Below are 22422 nucleotides of genomic sequence, written 5' to 3' on the forward strand. Positions count from 1 at the left end.
TAATGTGAATATTTCTATTACAACTTCTTGATCAATTTCCTTCATTGTCATTCATTTAAATTAGTTGGGCTGAATTAAATGTAAAAAAATGTAGGGCATGAGATTTATATTGTTGCCATAAGAATTACTAAGAATGTGATAACTTGACATTTTAGTCACTTAACTAATACTTTATTGTTTTGTAGGTTACAAGCTTGACACATGGTACTCTCCAGTCTAAAGTCAAGACACCGAGAGAGATGTGATTTTATGGAGGTGCTGGGAAAACTCAACCCAGCATCAGTTTTGGTTTCTCCTGTCCCTGGCCACTAGACCTCTTTCCAGTCCCTGAAGTCCCTCACTTCTTACAGTTTTTCCTCTCTCATTGGCTCCAGCATTGCGTTTTCCTTCTAATGACCTTTTTAGCTGCATTAAGTCTCCACTGCCAGGATCCACTCCCTACTGGTGATAATCAGATCATTCAGAGAGTTAGCATCACTGCCAACTTAACTGCTTTGGTTACAGGACCAAACCTAGTCATGGTTTCTAGAAATAGGAGATTGATATCCCGGGAACCACGTTACTCTGATCCTCATTGCCAGAATCCACTCTCAGAAGATGAAATCCTGTTTATGTCATTAGATTATCTATATGAATGAAGCAATAAATAAAATTGACTTAAAATGCTGCCACACAATTAATGATTGATTTACATTACACAAGTTTAATCAGATAACATAAAAAATAATCATCATCATCACCCTTTGACTAAACTCGGCTTTGAAAATTTGAAATTTTAGGAATGGTATTGTGTTGGTTTTCATGCAGCATTTGAGCCAATGTCAATGTAAAATATAGAATATGACCAAATAATTCTTCATCCTTTAAAAGAAGGAAATGGTCAAATACCCAAATTTTATCAATTTATATGACATGCATTCTTTACAGGTAATATCAAAGACTCCCACAAAAATATGCTAATGTATTAGATATTAAGTATCATTCATGGAGAACTTCAATATTTCACCAAACAGTTATCATCTATTATAATATTCTACGCTACTAGATAATACTATTATTGTTCATATTATACTAAAGGGACAAACAGTCTTTAGAAATAAAGTCTGAGTCAGGTAGAATAAATATGGCAAATGGTAACAGCTTAGATATTCCTTACACATTTGAATTTCAAAGCATTATTTCTATGTAGTTTTTGAAGTTTTGTCTTTTCTGAATGGAAGTCCGAGGAAATTTTATCCACACAACTGAGGAATAAGCTCTGACTTTGCAAGTCTAGGAGATGGAGAACATTAGCACTCTGATGGATTTTCATTTAGGCCATTACTGTCGCAGACTGACTAACAGCAGCCAGACAATCACAAAAATAATGGAAAAGATTCGAAGCTTTTAGGTACAATCCCATCTGTTTGTTAATGGCCAGACTAGCTTATAATGCATTAGTTTCTTTAGAGCTATAATCAATACTTTTGAAACTTTCAGCTCTCCGGGGCCATGATGCAACAAATTGGCTCTATCAGCCTCTATGTGATATTCTTCTATTCAAGCAACCAGACAGAATTTCTTATTTTTTTGTGTGTGTGTGTGTAACAAAACGATGGTATCAACCAAACAGCCAAGCAAATGAAATGAAACCAGAACCAAAGAAAGGATGTTTGAGAAACTGGAAGCAGTACTCTCTAATCCAAGTTCAGGGTCCTGTGAAGACACGCTGAATTTTACTCACGAGAAGGGAGATGCTTGATTTCAGAGTTGAAAGTGACTTATCAGTGTCACAGAACGTGATCATATCCTCCTCATAAACTGTTGCTAAAATCTTTTGGAAAAACTGATTTTCCAAGGCTGAGTAGGAAATTCCCTGATGGTATCCTAAACCTTTCCATGGCTTCCCATGGACTATATAGATTGGGACAACCTTGCATGTATTCATGTGGGCATCTGCTCCCACTTGTTCAGCTATGCATATTTCTGAAGCAGTTTTTAATGCTCCGATTATACAAATGAGTGTAATTATTGAAATTACTGTGAGTAGAAATAAATTCAATGATAAAACTTCATTGAAAGCTTTGGAAAATCAACCAAATTTTTAGTCACTAAAGTATTTAGGTGAAATTAAAATTGGGCAATGCACTCCTAATGGTAAAAATCTGTGTCAATATTGCTTTTAAGCCACTTTAAATTAATCTGATGGAAAATACAAATTTTCTGTAAAGAAAAAAGAAATGGAAGAATACTTTAATTACTCAGTCATTTGATAAATGAAAGTGCACTTCTGCATACGTTATTGAGATAATATGTAAATATGAATTCCTATAGTTTCACAGTTCTGTTCTCAATCAGGTTTTTTCAAGCTATGCTCTTAGCTTATGATGATTATTTCATTCAAATCTATTAACCTTTTCTTTCCATAGAAACCATTCTTTCAAAGCTCTAAGAGCATTGGCTCATTATTCTCTGCAATATAAAAAATATTATGTATTTGATAAAATCATCTAAGGGAAAGAAGTTGAGTCTTGAAAGGAGTTTGCTCCTCGCTTTCATGAGCCCTGACAAAGAAGATAAACCCTCAGAATCAGTTCCTTTGTCCTAACCCACAGAATTTTCAAAAAGTTGCTGAGTGTGTTGACACACACCTATATTCCCAGCAGTGGGCCAGTAAAGGCAAGGAGGATTAGCAGTTCAGGGTCATTCCTAGTTCTACAGCGAATTCCATTCCAGCCTGGGCTACATGAGATGCAGTGCCAACACAAAGCAACCAATAAAAAAAGCGACAACAAAGAAAGGATTTATTTCAGCAATCTTGAAGACATTAAATAAGCCAACTGTGGTGAAAACACAAACTGTAAAAACATCCTGTGGATGTGATTCTCCTGTCCTTAAGTGAACCGACACGCCCTGTTCCAGATGTCTCATGCTACAAGATCTTACTTTTGTCTGATGCCTATTATCCTTTAATTACTATTTCGATAACCTGGTATTGAAAGCGAAATTTGAATTATTTGAAAAGGCCTTACTCATGTGTAGATATTCTTTTATGAATCTTACAAAACAAGCAAATGTGTTTCTATGATGTGGGATTTGCCTCTGTACCACGGATTAATAAAGGAACTGCTTTGGACCTATAGCAAGGCAGAACTTAGGTAGGTGGGGAGAACAAAACCGAATGCTAAAAGGAAGAAGGCAGGGGCAGGGAGATGCCATGGAGCCACCAGAGACAAACAGCTGGTGGAAAATTTAGCCCATAAGCCACAGCCATGGGACAATACACAGATTAATAGAAATGGGTTAAATTAATATGTAAGAGTTAGCCAATAAGAAGCTAGAGCTAATGGGCCAAGCAGTGACTTAATAAATACAGTTTCTGTGTGATTATTTCAGGACTAAGCAACCGGAAACAAGCAACTCTCTCCTTCTACATTTCTACAGTCTGAGAAAAATTGTTCTTATTATTTATAAGCAGATTAAGAAATACTAATAGAAGTGTCATACCTTTATGCCTAAATATTGTTGATTTGAAGAGTATGGATACATTCATTTGATTACAAACACACACATATATATATATATATATATATGAACACACTTATATATGGAAAAATACTTGGAATTTGACCTGATTTAGTCTCCATGCAATAGTGGTAGCCTTACTATATAAAAGCAAGTATATAAAATACTCAGTTATGTCTACTTAGTATATGAATTTTTGCTAGACTCATTGCTAATTAGTTAAAATATCTCCAGTTATACAATGTATTATGTATGTCACTTAGGGGAGACTAGAGAGACTCATGTGTCTGATAGATGTGAGCAAAGCCTCTGACCCAAGCAAGCACTTGCTGCTGTGAATTCTATTTCATTGCAAAATAGAGTTTAGTTTCCCACAAAGAACTTCTGACTAACCCACGGCTGAAGGGTGCCTCACTGTTCACATGTTGCGAACCATATCACATTTAAGATGAGCTTTTCTTTTCAATATTCAAACAATTTGCCTCTTCACTCTTGGAAAACTTAAAAATTTAAACATAAAATCTACTTTATTGTACTCATAAAAACAACTCAAAGCTATAGTAACATGGTCCATGCGAGATGGGGTTTGATCTCTATACTTTTAGTGGTCACTACATGACCGGAAGTCTATGCTGCTGTGACCCAAGAAGATAGCTTGGACCAATGATTTTATATAATCATTTATATAATCACAGACCCATATAATCCACTGACCATGTTATGATCGACATTTGGTAGCTTTTCCCTGATTCACAAATCTCACCTATAATCAAGATTTAAACACCATCTGGTTGCCCTCACTGGTATCATAAACTATTTCTTTGAGATTCCAGCATAGAATAAAGATAAAAAGCTCTCTAGGAATCCCCCAAGCCTCCAGTACCACCCTGGGGCTCCTGAGACATCCAGTCTCATTTATGGAACAACTCCTGGATTCTTGTCTTTTATTTCAGCAGACAGCCATTGTTGGATTACTAGCCCTTAAGAACATTCTAATTAATAAGTCACATATGTGTGTGTGTGTGTGTGTGTGTGTGTGTGTTTATGTACCCACGCTACCAGTTCCAGTCCTTTGGAGAACCCAATGTGTCTGGGATACATTTAATAGGCAAAACCTGAGAATTCATAGGGTAAAATAAATGGGCAGACATAAAATCACATGGGATAGGCAAAAATGAATTTTTACACAATTACAAATATTATTAAAAACACCATTTTCTGTCAATGAGATCCTTTCACCTGTATTTGTTTTTAAGTGACAATGTGTTTAGTAGTTGGGAATGAACCACTCCCCAACTTTCTCTCATTCCCATACAAGCTACTTATAAAGAGAACCCTGTTTAAATAACAGTAAACATCAAATAAAAATGGTTGTTGCTATAGCTTTTTTATGCTTAAGCATCTATCATTTTCTTTTAGTTATGATGTTTAGAGAGAAAACTCAAAACAAAAATTACTTTTTCCTAGGTGTGTGTGTGGGAGTCTTTGTAAGTAGCATTCAATGTAATGTAACATGATTGAATTTTACTTTACAAAAGAAACTAACCTGGACACATCAATTCTAAACACCTACAAGATACTGTAGACTTCATAGATAATATAATATTATCTATGCATAATGAGACACAAGCAAACTGTTCAAGAATCCTTTCAGTATTACTGGCTACATTCCAGGTGTAAGAATTCAAGAAAACAATGGAAATATGATATTGACCTGTTCATGTCCATCTTGACTTTAGTGGGGGAATTTGTATTTAACTATCTTTTATTAGCTCTTGTGTAGTAAAATATTCAGTAATGAATTGGTTGTCAGCAAAATCTCACACTTCAAAGTGTCACTTATAACCAAATTTCATACTGGGGTCAAAGACACAATGGCCCATCATGCAAGTCACAATTTTCATCCTGCATCTATTGTTTAACAGAAACTCATAGAGCAGTGTTTACCAGGCTAAAGGCATCGTGGTTTACAAGACTCAGGGGCAGCATGACAAGCCATGAAAGGCCTCACATGGAGGCAGCAACAGCACAAAAAGGAGCTAAGAAGAATACAGCTCACAGATTTCTTTAGAAATCCACTTCCTTGCAAAAGGGCAGGGCCAGAGAAAACAGGACTGATGAGCAATTTACGACTGGCTCATTGAAATGGACCCATTTTGTTTTCTCATACCTGAAACAGGCATGAGTTTAGTAGAGGGAGGAGGCCTAGTTCTGATTACTCTATTGCTCATTGAAAGTGTCCCTTAGGCTGCCTTAAACAAAATTCTACACAAGTTGATACAACTAGGATTAAATATGAAAGGGTCCATCTTAATCCCAACTAGGAAAGTTGTGAGATACATGTGACATTAAAGTGTAGTATTACAATATCCACTGCAAGGAGTCTCTGAGGGAGGCCTCTGTGACCATCCAAATGATGAACTGTTTCTAATATGAGCATTTTCTGTCTTCCTGTTTGTATTGTTTTCTTTTCTTCTTCTTCTTAGCTCCAAACTTCTTTGAGCTTCTTTAAAGAAATAGTGCTGAAGTTACCACTTTCCTCTTTATTTATTTTCCTGGTAAGCATGGCCATGACTAGAGAACTTAGGTACCAAGAGTGACCTCAGTTTCTGGTGCCATGAAGGAGCTAAAGATGGAAGTCCACAGTCTTCTGAGAAAAATGTTCAGTGGACCAAAACATCACTGCCACACACAAAGCCTTTTGAAGCTAATCCCCTGCTGCTCACACTTGGCAAACAAGTTCTAGAAATCAGATGTACCAGATGGGGGAACCTGCAGACTGACTTCACAGTTCCCGGATCACAGTGAGCCCACAGAGGCTTTGGATGATTTCAGTGCATCCTGCCTGTAGCCGAAGGATATCAATATTTATTTGGACATTTGTTCATTTGTTTTTATCTATTTTTCCTTTACTCTACTAGTAAACAATAACATTGCTCTACACTGTGATCTAAGAGTCAGTAGCAGTATGTTTTTGCTTTACAAATCTTGAATTGTTGATCTTACAAAGAAATGTACAATGGAATCAGCCAGAACTTTATATTACTTATGAGAACAAGCATAAGTTGACATAATCTTGTTACTTTAACTTTGTTCTTTTTTCAAGGGGGATTCCAAAATAACCAGTTCTGAAAATATCTAAGCTTACTACTGATCTTATATTGGAATGGGCACACACTATCTTTTTAAGAACTTTAAAGAAAGGAGGATATAGAGGCCAATTATTACAACTTATATATGTAATTTACAGTGTGGCATTATAAAAGTATGGTTTTACTAATTGGAAAGAATTGTCCTTGACCAAATTATTGAAGTCTCCAGTGTTTGCTCTGTGTGTGTGTATGTGTGAGTGTTGTGTGTGTATGTGTGTATGAGTGTTGTGTGTGTGTGTTGTGTGTATGTGTGTGTGAGTGTTGTGTGTATGTGTGTGTGAGTGTTGTGTGTATGTGAGTGTAGTGTGTTTGTGTGTGTGGGTGTTGTGTGTGTATGTGTGCATGCATGAGGGTAAGAATAGTGCTAGCAGAGGACAGATGAGTACATTGACTTGCTAAGAACAAAAGCTACAGAATTATTAAGCAGGCTAATGTTGGTGATTGGAACTGAACTTGGGTCCTTGGAAAGCTTTTTATCTTAACTGCTGAGCTATCTCTCCAGCCGTCAGCTACCTGCTCCTTGGTGATGAAGATACATCATTCCTTATCACCTTGATATGCTGTTTTCTTAGACGAGAAACTTCTCATGGTGATTGTGACTCTTCTCCTCTGGCTCTGAAATATAACTCTATATTCTCCTTCTGTTCTACTCACTAAATATAAAGGAGCCTTTTGTGCCACAGCAGGGACTGTGGCAGCCACTAGGCTTCTGGTATGCTCTCTTCTGAAAGCAGAGAAACCATTAAGACACCAGGTGATGCTTTCATTAGTTAGATAAGCTTCAATGGATGTGGGATGCCCTTCTGTACATGTGTTGCTTTTATTGGCTAATAAATAAAGCTGCTTTGGCCTATAGCAGTGCAGAATATATCCAGGCTGGAAGAGGCATATAGTGAGATTGGGTGGAGTCAAGGAGATGCCATGTAGCTGCTGAAGGAGACAGACACCCAGAACCTTACCTGGTAAGCCACAATCTCATGGCAACATACAGAGTAATAGAAATAGGATGATTTAAGATATAAGAGCTAGCTAGGACTATACATAAGCTAGTGACCAAACAATGTTGTAATTAATATAGTTTATGTGTAATTATTTGGGTCTGGGCAGCTGGGAAACGAATGAATAATCTATGTTTACACAATGACTCCCACCATCTGGGGCCAAAAAAAGCTTAAGAAAAAAAGCTTAAGATCAAAAATGCTTAAGAAAAAAAGAGGGCTTCTACATCACCATTCCCTCCACATATTCCCCACCCCTATCCACTCCTCAGAGAAGGTAAGGCACATTGATTTGGGTAAGGTCCAAGGCTCTCCCTACTATATCTAGGCTGAACAAGGTATCCTTCCAAAGAGAATAGGTTCCTTAAAATCCAGTATAAGCATTAAAATAAATCCTGGAAGCTTTGCCCACAGTCTGCCCCAACCATACAAATATCAGCCACATTCAGAGGGTCTAGTTTGGCACTATTCTCATTCCTCCCACTCTTCAGCCAGACAATGGGAGCTCAGTCCAGTGCTCTGATGTGGGTCTCTGCTTCTGTTTCCATCAGTTTCTAGATGAAGGTTTTATGATGATATTTAAGATATTCATCTGCCTGACTGCAGGGCAAGGCCAGTTCAGGCATCCTCTCTTCTTTTGCTTATGGTCTTACTCCGGCTCATCCTTGTGAATTCCTGGGAATTTCTCCAGAGCCGTGTTTCTTGCTAACCATATAATGGCTCCCTCAATCAAGACATCTCTTTTCTTGCTCTCATCTCCGTCCTTCCTGCATCTCTATTATCCCATTCCCTCAAGTTCTTCTCACCACTCCCCTTCTCCCCTACTCATTCCTTCCACCCTTCCTTCTCCTCCTACCCCTATATTCCCAATTTTTTATGTGATCTTGTCTATTTCGACGTTTCAGGTCAACCTATATATGTTTTCTTAGGGTTCACCTTGTTATTTAGCTTCTCTAGGATCATGAACTATAGGCTCAATGTCCTTTGTTTAAGTCCAGTATCCACTTATGAGTGAGTACATACTATATTCATCTTTTTGGGTCTGAGTTACCTCACTCAGGATGGTGTTTTATAGTTCCATCCATTAGCATGCAAAATTCAAGATGTCACTGTTTTTTGCTGTTGAGTAGTATTCTAATATGTAAATGTGCCTCATTTTTTAAATCAATTCTTTGGTTGTGAATATACCTCTTTCATATTGGACTGAACAGAATCAACAGGCAGGGCCACAGAGTTAGTCCTAGCTACTTAGCATTTAAAAAGTGCCTTTGGTAAGAAAATGATTACAGACACACAATAAAGACAGATTCAGACAAAAATAAACCTCTGAATGGGTCAGAGAGTTTAAAAAATATTCATAGGCTTGGGAAAATGAGAGGAAAAAGAGTACAGACAAGAGTACTAACAGTCATAGATTAAAGGAGTAAAGATAATGGAATAAGTATTAAAAGTATTGGAGTTTAAAACTATGTCATATAAAGATGGAAATGTATATTATTGTGTTTTCTTTGAATTGTGTTTTTTTTTTCTGTGAATGAGCTAAGTAGAGAGAGACATTTCATTGTATGGACTTCTAAGCTAAACCAATATATGTATTTTAAAGGTATCTTGACTTCAAAATTTGAATATAAGGATTTGTTACTTTGGAAAAAAGGTTCTGCTTTCGTTTCCACAGAAGACAGGAACTTCTGGATTACTTCCAGACTACTGTGGTTTGATGGAACAAGATCCCCCAAAAGGTCTACATGAACTCTAGAAATACTTTTCCAAACAAAAGCAGGAAACTTTTTGGAGAAAACAATGCCCAAATTACCCAAATGATTGTTTATAAATGTTTTATTTCATTTAAAGTGGGTTATCATATAGAGATGAATACTTTGCATTGGTATGGATCTTATTCTATTGATACAAATTTAAGGTCTATTTTGTCACACTATATACATACATATATATTTATACTCTTATTTAATGTATTACATTTATATAGTTCATTTAAGATGTATCTATAATTAATGTAATATATAATTAAAATTAAAGATTAATGTAATATATAAGCAAAAATTCCAGATTAATAGTCATTTATAATAGTCAAACTTGTAGTCATGTTAGTTAGTTTTTCTAGATGTACAGATATATAATTCAGATGGATAAGTACTCTTTAGATCTTTCAAAAACCTACATAATATGACATTTAAAAATGTTTTAAGAACTTAGACTTTTCTTGATAAAGAGACATGTCTGCTTCTGGCAGCACCAATTACTTCAGAGAGGTTGATGGTCATTGAATAAACTCATTATGGAATTTGCCTTCAATGTGACAAGGCTAGCCTTGTGAGCAAGAACTGCTCTGCCTGAACTGCTTGGTGGTGTGCTGTATGAACTTGACATGTAGGACTCATAGAAAAATTACTGCTGACATTGCTTAAAGAAGGTGAGATGGTCTTTCAGGGTTCCTGTTTCACAGAAGAAAAGTAAAAATGATGTGGGATATTCTTTTATAAAATGCTACTTTTATTGATTGATAAATAAAACTACTTTGGCCTATGGCAGGAAAGAATATAACCAGGCTGGAAGTGATACACATCATGTCATGTAGCTGCTAAAGGAGACAGTTGTCTAGCACCTTACCTGGTAAGCCACAACCTCATGGCAATACACAGATTGATATAAATGGGTTAATTGAAGATATAAGAGCAAGTTGGGAACATGCCTAAGCAATTGTCCAAACAGCATTGTAATTAATGTAGTTTCTGTGTGATTATTTGGGTCTGGGTGGCTGAGAAATGAATGAGCAGTTTGTGCTTACATCAGTTAATGATTTGGAGGTGGATTTCTGATGCTGTCCAGGGCAGATGATGCCTGAGCCGATTTACAGTTACTCCTGAAAGATCACCATGCAGGAATTATGAGTTATGAGTGTGTTTGTCATCATCCTTGATCACAGTACTCATCTCTGACACAGTAGGTGCCCAGCTAGTGTTTGAGCTGATGGGAAGTAGAGTAAACATGGAGTTGTATCAACCCTAAATAGTTATCTGGGATTTTATTTTTACCACAGTGGGTAAAGAATTTTAAAATATGTTTTAAAATGTGTCAGGGGCTCTTAAATCCCCATACATAGTGGCCTTGTTGTCTTATAACATAGACAGGTTCCAACTGCAGGTGTGGTATCATCTGATCCACTCTTACCAATGTCCATGTGGGTTTTATATTCAATGTTTGATCTTGCAAGTAGGTGTGATACTGTGTCTCTAAACTTACTAAAGATTTGAAAGTTAAATTTGAATGCTAGATGCTAACAAAAATGATGCTTTTAAAGAATTTACAAAGAAAGCCGGGCGGTGGTGGTGCATGCCTCTAATGCCAGCACTCGGGAGGCAGAGGCAGGCAGATCTCTGAGTTTGAGGCCAGCCTGGTCTACAAGAGCTAGTTCCAGGACAGGCTCTAGAAACTACAGGGAAACCCTGTCTCGAAAAACCAAAAAATAAATAGCTGCTTCCAAAATCAAGTTGAATCTGCTTGTGGTCTCTGATCAAATCAAGAACTGCAAAATTTATCTATGTATCACAATTTGCATATACACTTATTTAACTATCATACATAGTGCATATATATTGAAAAGGTTACCCCAAAGTAGTCATCTCAAACAGCAAAGTAAATGGTCTGCCACTATAACAATAATGTCAAAAATTATCTGGTCAATATAATCAATACATTGAGAAATCACAGGGACAAAACTAGGACTCCTAAGACACATGACAAAATAGAAATTAATTTTGAACATGTATAATGTGAGCTACAGAATGTCTTAAGTATGATGGGCTAGAGAATAAAGGCAGCAATGTCTAACATCTTTTGCTGGCAAATACATTCTCAAAGGTTCCATGTCATCCAACATAACATAAGAAATTAAAAACAATTGGTCAAATTGAAATGGAAGACTAGATCTACAATATATTGAGTTTTTGTTGTCTATAGTTTTGTTAACTATAATGCATAGTTTTAATTTTCAGAAAGTCAGGAAATTATTCTAGACTGTAAAAGGCCATATATTGTCTAATCAAGCAAGACTATATACATAATATACATAATATATATGTATATAGCTGCAAAGGTGGGTGATTATCAGTTACAGAAAGGGAGCAAAGTTAAAAGAAAGTTCAATTTTGAGATTGCAGAGAGAAGAGACTTCACATGAGAACATTCTTAGAGAAGGTCTTGTGAAATATTAATTCCAACAAGCTATCCTCTAAAAATAAAACCCATATACATATAAATCAAATTAAACAGATTCTGAAGGTTGAATTTATACATTTAGTGTGTGTGTGTGTGTATGTGTGTGTGTGTAACTTAAATGTGTATGTGTTTATGTAAATTAAAAAAGGGAGACAAGAAATATGAAAGAAATCACGGGAGGGATTGAACAGAGGAAAAGGAAAGGAGAGAATGAAATAATTGTATATCAAATAAAATATAAAAAGAAGACCAGTGAACAACTTTTGGAAATATATGTGCATTTACTTACTGTAAAATGCAATGTGCATGAGAACCATAGATTCTCAGAAATGCTCTCCTTCCCACACTATCCCATTGATACTGCACAGTTATGTCTACAGAATGCTGCATTCTTTAAACAGTTAAAGGTTATTTGACATCTACGGTCTGGAGAAACACTTAAGCTCGACATGTTGATTAATTTTGTTTTCCATAGAGGGCTGCCCGGTTCTCATGTGTTCTCACATTGTTCCTACAGGTAGAGTCTCTCCTTACACCTCCTGTCTCCTACTGTCTCTCAATACCAAATGAGCTTACTATCTCAGGATCCCTCCTGGCTCACTCCAGAGAAGCAATTTTAATGCTCTGCCATGACAAATAAAAATCAAAATGAAAGCAAATAACTTCCTTCCTATCCACGTGCAAAACCTTTCTGTTTTGCTCTTGGTTACTTCTTCAGTTAAAATTATCTTCTGTCTGCATGGAGGAAATGGCAGCCTCACTTTTTACAAAGTGGGTTACTTCGAAAAATAATATTGGTTTGGAATACCCCAGCTTTTGCTTTTCTTTGTTGTTTTCCATTTAAAATTGTTTATCTGAAAGTATTTTGGAATTTTAGAAATTGTGGCAGCAGTGGAAACTTTAATTTTACTTAATTCTTTTATTCCTTTTTTCTTCTGTTTGTTTTGTTAGTTTCTTTGTGGCTGTCTATATTTAGATTATTGGTATACCTAGAATACCGTGTGCTTTCTTCCCTTTTTCCTTCCCTTCTCTCTCCTTCCCTTTGCCTTCCTTCCTTCCTTCTTTCCTTTCTTTCTTTCTTTTTCTTTCTTCCTTTTAAAAGAAGAGTAATATTTCATTTATACATGTAACACTTTTTATTTTAATTTATTCTTCTCTCATACAATACTTTCAACATTTTTATTCTTAAACTGTTTAATTACAGAACACAAGGAATTCTAGTATCAGTGCAAATTGTTTTCTATACAGAGTAATTGGTCTAGAGATGATAGAGTAAATATAATTAATAATATAATATTATTACATAACATTATACAGATATAATAATATTAAACTAAAATGCAATGTCAGGGTTTCTACATACTGTGCTCAATTATGGAATGAAAACTTCAGTGGGAGATTTTATTAGCAGTGGATGTCTGCCTGTAACATCTGTGGAGACATTAATCATGACTTTATTTATTTGCACTTAAAAGCAAGCAAACAAATAAAGAAGAAATGCCGAATTAGACATATGGTTCCCTCCTTCTTCACTGAGCCAAACACTGCCAGGGTTCTAATTATGTGTTTATGTTGGAGCTGCTGACAATGATCTTTCCTATTGATATTCCTCTTCAGGTTTTAGAAATAAATTTCTCTCACACAAAAAGAAATACACAAATCTTAAGTCCACATTTACTGAGTTTTGAAAAGCACCCACACTGCCACCTAAATACCAATCAAGATATAAACCACAAAAAGTTGTTATCTTTTGCTAGGGTCCTGTACAGATTAATGCCAAACCATTGACTATGTGATTTTGCGTGGGAGGCCATGTGTCCCTTTGCTGCATTGTACTTTGTAGAGAGAGTGCTACACATGTTCCTTGACTTTTTTTTGACAAATTCTCATATTATTCTTTACAATGACTGTGTTGATTTATGTTCTCACTGATAGACTCAGGTATAAGACGCTGACATCCTGGCTTGCATTTTTTTAAATATTTTGTCTTTTTTATTATTTTAGTCGGTCTGATCAGAGGGATGGCGTGACTTCTTCACTTTAAGCTTCTAAGTCTTCACCCCAAACAAGAGAAAACAAAGCTCATTTAATAACCAGTTATCCCAGAAATTAACCAAAGACTTTCACCCCCCCCCCACACACACACAAAATAGTTACTACAAGGTCATTAATTACTTTTCAGAATGTCAGAAGGGGCAGCAGAGACATGTAAATGGAAGGAAGACTGTATTTTTCTCGGGAATAAAGAAATCAATCCTATAGATTCTTACTTTCTGTGTTTAAAAATAATTATATCATCAGAGTGAAATGGAATGTGAGTCGATATTTGTATTCAAATAAAATATAAATAATGTAAATGAAGTAAAAATGACTCTGGGTAGATTACAAACACAAAGCCTGAAGTTTGAAACACGAGAAATCGACGAGGACCCAAAACAAAATGCTCATTTTGAAAAAGTTCTACTTCTGCTTTAGGAAGCATTTAACATAACAGCATTGTGGTGTTAATAAGATTTTATGTTACTGAAAGATAGCGGTACGAAATCTCCAAGGATACATGTAGAGCAGGAACACTTTCATGTTTGGTTAAAACATTATGTGGCCTCTAGATCTGATCTTCTTGTCAAGGACTGGATCTGTTGGTAAGAGTTATATACTACTTGAAACCAAAATATTAAAATTAGAAAAAGCCAAACAATGTGAGTATGTGAAGTGCAGCATTAATGTTCAGGGGAAATAATCAATAGCAATGAAATCTTACATAGAAGGGGAAAATATTTGAAAACTCTTCGTTGAATAAATAATAAATATACAGTATATTTCACGAACACATATAACTCAACAACAAATAACAACCAGTCTGCAGAGAAACAACTAAGAAAAATAGCTCTATTATATAGGATGCTGTGCAAGCAGACAATGACTTCATGAAAAACATGCATCATTTCTAATAAACAAGAAAAGGAAAACAAAAAATAAATAAAATTTCTTGTCATTATGGTCAGACTAGTTATAATAATATTAAAGAAAATGTAAAATTGCAAGCAAGGATGCGATCATCTTATAACCTGGACCCAGGAATGAAAGCAACTTAATATAACTATTATGAAAATAATAGGAAGTATTGTAATGTCTAGCTGTCTTGATGCTGAGTAACATACAGCAGAGAGACATCTGAACCACCATGTTGATTGTAGCCATACAAAGAAAGACACACTGTGGAATCAATGGAAGAATGAATGGATGTAGTATATATACAACGGAGAATGTTATTCAGACACAAAGAGGAAGGCTTTTGTAAAATGAAGAATTAAAAGTCTCATAAACTGTCTGAAATAATAAAAGTATTATAATTCTGGTTACATAATTTAAAAGCAACAAAGCCATCTAGAAATGTGTTACAGTATATGCTATATAGTCCGGTGTGTTCTATTTTTATTGGCCTAACATATTGGGCAGTTAACAAGTATGCATCAGTTTCCTTTCTGATACAAAAATGCCTTAAAACAAAACAATGTAAAGGACAAAGGGCTGAATGTACTTTCAATTCCGTGGTATAGTTTTGAATTGAGAGAATTTGAATCAGGTGGTATCAAATAACACAAGACCATATTAAATGTCAGTTTTCTCTACTCTTACACAGTCCAGGGTATCCTATCTATGGAATAATTAAGCCCTCAATGTATAATTATGCTTCAATTAACCGAATCAAGAGAATCTTCCATAGTCACATCCACAGGTTAGCCTGACGTTGGCAGTCCCTCTCTCATTGAGATTCTTCTCTAGGCTGTCAAGTTGGCCAAATTGGCCACCATCAAGTAGAATACACACAGCTTTGTAATATACTTATCAATGACCCTCATCATTTAGGGAAATTCTAGAGGTAATCTCTTAGCCTCTTAGCTCTGCAATAACAGCTTCACTTCGTAAAGCCTAGAGTGGTAGCATTAGTACTTATAATTATACAATTAGAGTTATAATAGTAGTGGGCATTACAGAAGTTTGTATACTAGAGGTATTTTGTCTTTGTTCATTCTGCTGCTTTCACTATTTGATAATTTCTAAAAGATGTTACCTTAATAAAATACAAAATGGGGAGAAAATAGGAGTGATTGGAACTCCTGGAAAGTCTCCAACAGCTGGAGTGGCAAGATTGCTTTACATAAAGAAAGGATTAAGAAGCAATGTGCAAAAGTGTGGATTTAATTTTTGTTATAGAGAACAGGGACTGCTCCATAATGTTTGTCATGAACACTGACATATGTTTAGCCAAAAGAGGGTGAATTGTATTCACAATTAGTATTTACAAGCATTTTAATTACTCTTAATTACCCTTAAGGATTCCTGCATGTGTAATTTGAGAAGCCAGAAAGGGACCTGTGGAAACTTCATTCCGAGGCAGGTATTAAAATGCACTCAGCATTGCTAGACCATGGTCCTTACCCAGTGTATTTTAAATGAGGTATATAAAGCATATCTTTCATACACTTTATATATTAAGTTGTTATAAATCCTATAATGTATTTATCTTTTGAAGTTAGAAAAATGTTAGATATTATTCATGTCATTTTACAATTTGAGCCTAATGTTTATTTGCTATATTGTTTAATATTTCACTCTACCAAGTTAAACATGGACAGGCGCTGTGTGAGCCTTGTCAGTTTGGTTGCTCACCTTCCTGGACCTGGAGGGAGTTGGGAGGACCTTGGACTCAACATAGTGTAGAGAACCCTGATGGCTCTTTGGCCTGGAGAGGGAGGGAGTGGGGGTATGGGTGGAGGGAAGGGGAGGGAAGGGGGAGGAGGAGGGGAGGAGATGGCAATTTTTAATAAAAAATAAATAAACTGGAAAAAAAAGAAAAAAAATTATTTTCCCATTTTAAGTCTTTTGTGCTTTTCTAAAAAGATAGTTCATGCCTTTTTCCTACCTGTGAAATTTCTATACATTGACACAAACTTATTTTCATGTTTCATTTAAAGAATATAATTCTCTTAATATTAATTTTGTTCTCAATTTTTAAATGTGGACCCTTTTGTATTGCCCATAAAATTATGAATAGAATATAAAGGCTTCCCCCACATGGTGAATTTTACACTCCTTTTCCCTGAGGCAGGCTTAAATGCTAACCTGTTTTATTGATTACAGAGAAGAGTACATCTTCAAAGGTTGAATCTCTTGGGCTCTCCTATCAGAGCATAATTAATTCATCCAAGGTGAGGTTGGCAAATTCACAATGTGGAAGAACAGTCTTCCTGCAATTTTTTCATTCCTTTTCTACTCTGGTGACAGCAGTGAGCCCCAGATGGTGTTTCCCCTCACATCGGTCTGAGAATAAACAGGTGAATATTCCCTAGTGTTAGTATCAATGTGAGAATTCTTTCTATCAATTGCAGACAATTTTTGGTAATGCCTTTCAAAGATAAAATTTTCCCCTAGAGTTAAATGTTCCACTAAAGCACTTACACAAATATGCTCCTTTGGTTTTGTCTTATATTTAGTATTGTTTTAGGTAAGATTCCTCTACTCTTTGATTCTTAAAGCATAGCACATTTTCACTTGGAAACTAATGCCTTTTTATTTTCTGAAACACACACACACACACACACACACAAACACACACACACACACACACACACACACACCAATTGTTCCTGCCACCCAAATGTGAATGCCAACACAATCATCTTGCAACATTCTCTTACATTCCCTTGATGAAGAAAAACTTCTCAATTCTCAGTGATTTTTTTAAACTTTTTCATTCCCATTTACATAAGAAAGCGGTCCTCCTAACAAGATCATTCCAAGACAAGGAAAGAAATTCCCTCAATTAGAAGAGATTGAACCTCACTATCAAGCTAGTCATTTCAGCTCATATTTCAGCTCACATTTAATGGAGCCTTCTCAGATGGCTCCATTAAATTAAAATAACTAGAAGAAAAGGTTAAAAAGCATAATGATTTCTGCTTCAAAACCAATGAAACAAAGACTACTTTAATAATGTGGTCGAACAAGCAGGACACATATCCCAGGTATTATTCAAAATATGTTAAGGGAACACAGAGACAAACATTTGGGAAATATGCCACATACAGATTGAAACACACACACACACACACACACACACACACACACACAGAGAGAGAGAGAGAGAGAGAGAGAGAGAGAGAGAGAGGTAGCTAGCTAGCTAGCTAGAGACTCCAGAGGATGCACATAGAAATAAAATCTGTATCCTGCTCATTAAGAAACTATCACATCATTTTTCTTTTACTTTTTTATTTTCCTTTAAAAGTGTTTTTAACTGAAATAAAATTACATTATTGCCTCCATTTCTTTCCCCCAGTTCCTCTCAGTTGTTCTCCCTCAAACTACTTTCATGCCTTCCATATTCAAATTTGACAGACTCTTTTTTATGATTATATTTGTCTATGTTCAGTACTGAAAAACCTAACCACATTCTCAGGGCTTAAACAAGGGACCTTAGAGATAATTCTACTATCATCGCTCTGCTAGCCAAGAATAATTCCTTACTACAATCTAAATCTTACCCTTATATTCATAGAAAAGGCTACAGACCCTAATCAAAGAAGTGTCTCTTATGGCAAATGGAGACCATCAGAAACAAACAAACAAACAAACAAACACCAGAAGTGGGCACAAGGCAGTAGTCGTGAGATCTTGGGAGCCCAGCCCCTTTGGGTACATCTGCATCACAGCCCTGGCATTTGTGCATCAGAACATTGTAGGAGACTTACTAGGTCAAAGGAAAAGAGTCCTACACCAGGTGCTAAATGCTTCAGTGCTGTTTATATACTAGTTTCCAGTATATTAAAAACAAAAACAAAACACAACTATCTTTATTCTTCATGTCTGAACTTGAAAAAATAGCTATTTAGATAAGTATAATTAAGTCCCCTTCAGCCTAAAAATCCCATTTTTGAAAGTTTCCACAGTAGGAGATAAATTAAATCTAAGAAACATAAGAATTGGCTGAGGCAATGGGCTTATTTAGATAATACATTTTGAGAGTCTTCATAATTGATCGGACACATATGATATCTTCCTTTTACCACTAGTAAAAACTTGGCACCTAAGATCTGTTTGACTAAGGAGTAGAGAATGAGTTCCTAGCTTGGTGTATAGGCCAGGCGACATGGCAATATGTAATATACTCCGAGGCTGCCATGATTCTGACATTCATTACCAAGGATGTCGCTGTTTATGATATCTGTGGGAGAGCAGTCATGCCCTAGCACACCTGGGAGACTGGTTGTAAACTTATATTAGGCAATCAGGGAGATGATGATAAACACTGCTTGAAAGAAGACAATGACAGGGCCGTATTTCACCAGATGCCTGGCACACAAGGATTCAGATAAGCCTGTGCATATGTTTTGCTCTGGCACTAGAATTTACACCCTCTCAGTTGATCAAATCACATAAAAATCAGGACTCCTTGAAGAAGTCGGGTGTCTGCTTTAACTGATCGTTTGAGCTATGCGGTTCAGCTAGAACTGTCTTTGAAATGGAAAGCATTTATTTAAGGAGTAGATAAAGAGGTTGTTCTTTGCATCACTTCAGGTGCAATTTCAATTATTTTCTGACATGACATATTTTCTCTCACAGATACATAGGCCAACAGCAATACTGAAAATATGCATTTGAAATGCCTTACTCTGAAACTTTGAGATAATGCAAGCAGATATTTGCATGTAGAGGACTGTTCACAAGTTTCCACGTCAGGTGTGAGTGAGCACCTTTAATTCACCCTGCATTGGTTGTGAATTTTGAAAGGCAGTTTTGGAATATCTCTGAACTATATGTTAAAATAGAGTGACCCAAGACTTCTCGGCAAACACCTATAGCACAACTGCTCATATATTTTCTCTAATAAATTACAAAAGCTAGAACACTTGAAAAATGGCAAGTAGGAAATTTGCAAAGAAAAAATAAGGCCTAATAATTTTGTTTTATTTAAATATATTTATTTAATGTGACATTTTATTGGAAACATTTTCAGTAACATATGATACTATGGTAATATATATAAAACTTTATAGTTTTTGTTAAATATCCAAACTTCAAAAACGATTAGTTTCGCTCAGGATAAATCTCAGGAATAGAGCCCTTGCCTAACATGTGTGTGGCCCTAATTCATATCCCAGTTCAGAAAAAAAATTAGTGATTTTATAATATTATACATTTAGATTAATTCAGTAAAAACAAGGGATCAAGACTAAGATTTAGAAATATAAAAACCAATCTGGTTTCTTGCTTTAACCTTTACAGAATTCTGATTTCTCTTCCCCACCCCACTCTAGAAGTTATTGTCATCGTATTTATTCTGACATCTGACTTCCCCATGTCTTGTTTTATTTGTGAATTTACTTACATACTGATAGACAATGGTTTTTGAAATGTAATTGTGTACAGTTTCATTTTGTATATAATTTGTGTTTTGTTTACTTCATCAGTTGCTGCTTACTGAGTAGATTGGTTCACATGATATCTTCCAAAATTTTCCATATATCAAATATTCACTCAAAAAATGGAATTATTATTTTAGCCAAGAGTAGTAAGAAAATTTTCTGCCTTCACTAAAAGTTTTTTTTTTATTTTTCACTACAAAAAGAAATCTAGTAATATTTCTACCTCTTAAGAAAGGCTATGAAAATACATGTTCAGAATGAAAATGCATGTTTAGAAAGTTATTTGAGAAATCAAAATCTAAAAAGTTAGTATTCTGCAGCCAAAAATATATCAAAGAAACAATAGCCCACTATGGTCCTCCAGCAGCCAACATTTGTAGTTGTCTGCTTCTGAGAGCATGCCTTGAGAAAAGAAGAAAATGGCTCAGAAAACTGTATTTCAAGAAGAACCCAATTTCATCACTTATTATCATTTCTTTCATAATAATGGAAGCAAATGGTATTTCATGAAGAAAATATGTTACTTTACTTAGGCATTTGAATTCCATGCAAATATATGGGAAAAATATTTTTGATAAATTGGACAGCTTCAATCTTAGGCATTCTCCAAAGTCTCTGAAAAGGATGTATTTTCTATTGTAACACAAACCAGAATAGTAGGACAGACTCCTATCATGACTTCTTATTACATAGACTCCAATGTATGATGATTTTCTTGTTTAAATAAATCAATGGTTTTCAGACCAGACACATGTATTCTTCTGATAAAAAACCCTTCAGTGAAGAGTTTAGAAAGAAAAGACATCTACCCTGTGGGAACATGGCGAGACAGGCTTCTGTTTACTATGTATAAAACTAAGATTAGTAATAAAGAGATAGCTGTGGCAAAGCTATCCTGTAATTTTCTCATCTCATCTAGCATAATGCCAACTCCTTCCAACATATTTTAGCTTTTTCTGGCCCATTCAATGTGATACAAAGCAATAATTCAATGAAAATAACTCAAGTGGTGCATAGAACACATCTTGATAGTAACACCGATGAAGAATGAAAAGACACAGGAGAAAAATATTGACTTATATTTGTGATGTGATTATGAGATTTTTTTTCCTCTCTGCTATAAGGAAAATGAGAGCTGAGGAGATGGCTCAGTTGAAGGAATTCTTCTTGTGGTGGAACCAGGACCTGAGCTGGATCCACAGTACCAACGTTAACAAAATGTTAAATCAGCAGTGCACACCTGCTACCTAAAATGGGTGAATAAGATGAAGTATCAGTAGTCCTAGAAAGCCAGACAGCAAGCTCCAGATTCAGTTTGAGACCCCACAAGAAACCAAAGTGGTGACTGATTAAGGTAGACATCCGACATCAACTTGTGGTCTTCCTGTGTACACAGCACACCACACCCACACATGGAGGAGTGTACATGTGTACACAGACACAAACAAACACACTGAACATTCAAATTCTGTAATAATGGACATCGTGATAAAAGAAAAATGATGTTTAATTTAATTTATAAAAATTTATATGCTTATTTATCTTATTTATTTCACAAAAATAGGAAGCCAATTTTAATTTAAATAAAGATTTAATTTTTCTCATTTTACTATAGTACTGTTTTATTATTCTATTTGGTGTATTATGACTGTGTGTGTGTGTGTGTGTGTCAGGTCACATGTGTACATGTGTCAAGGTCAGATGACAACGCTGTGGGCTTGGATTTTCCTTCAACCTTTATATGACCCTGTAATTTTCAGACTTTCATGGTAGATTCTTTTATGCACTGCATTATTTAACCAACCCAGACTTTAGTAATGTTGAAAATTAATTATCGTACCATGATGTGTATCAGTAAGGCATGGGCAGATTTTTCATACTATATTTACAGCAAAGCATATATTTTCAAGGTTAAGTGGTAACAATTTTCTTGAGATTTGGCATCTAATGGGAATTTCAAACAGGGAGGGTTACAGTGGTCTTAGTCAGAAATAAAGTTGAGAGAGGACATGTTTAAAAACCACCAAAAATATGCTTTTTAAACATAAAGCAAAGAAAGCCAGCCTACAAACCACAATCTTAGAGAACTTAGACAATAATGCAGAC

Source organism: Arvicola amphibius, chromosome 13, assembly GCF_903992535.2.
Source record: "Arvicola amphibius chromosome 13, mArvAmp1.2, whole genome shotgun sequence".
Taxonomy (NCBI): domain Eukaryota; kingdom Metazoa; phylum Chordata; class Mammalia; order Rodentia; family Cricetidae; genus Arvicola; species Arvicola amphibius.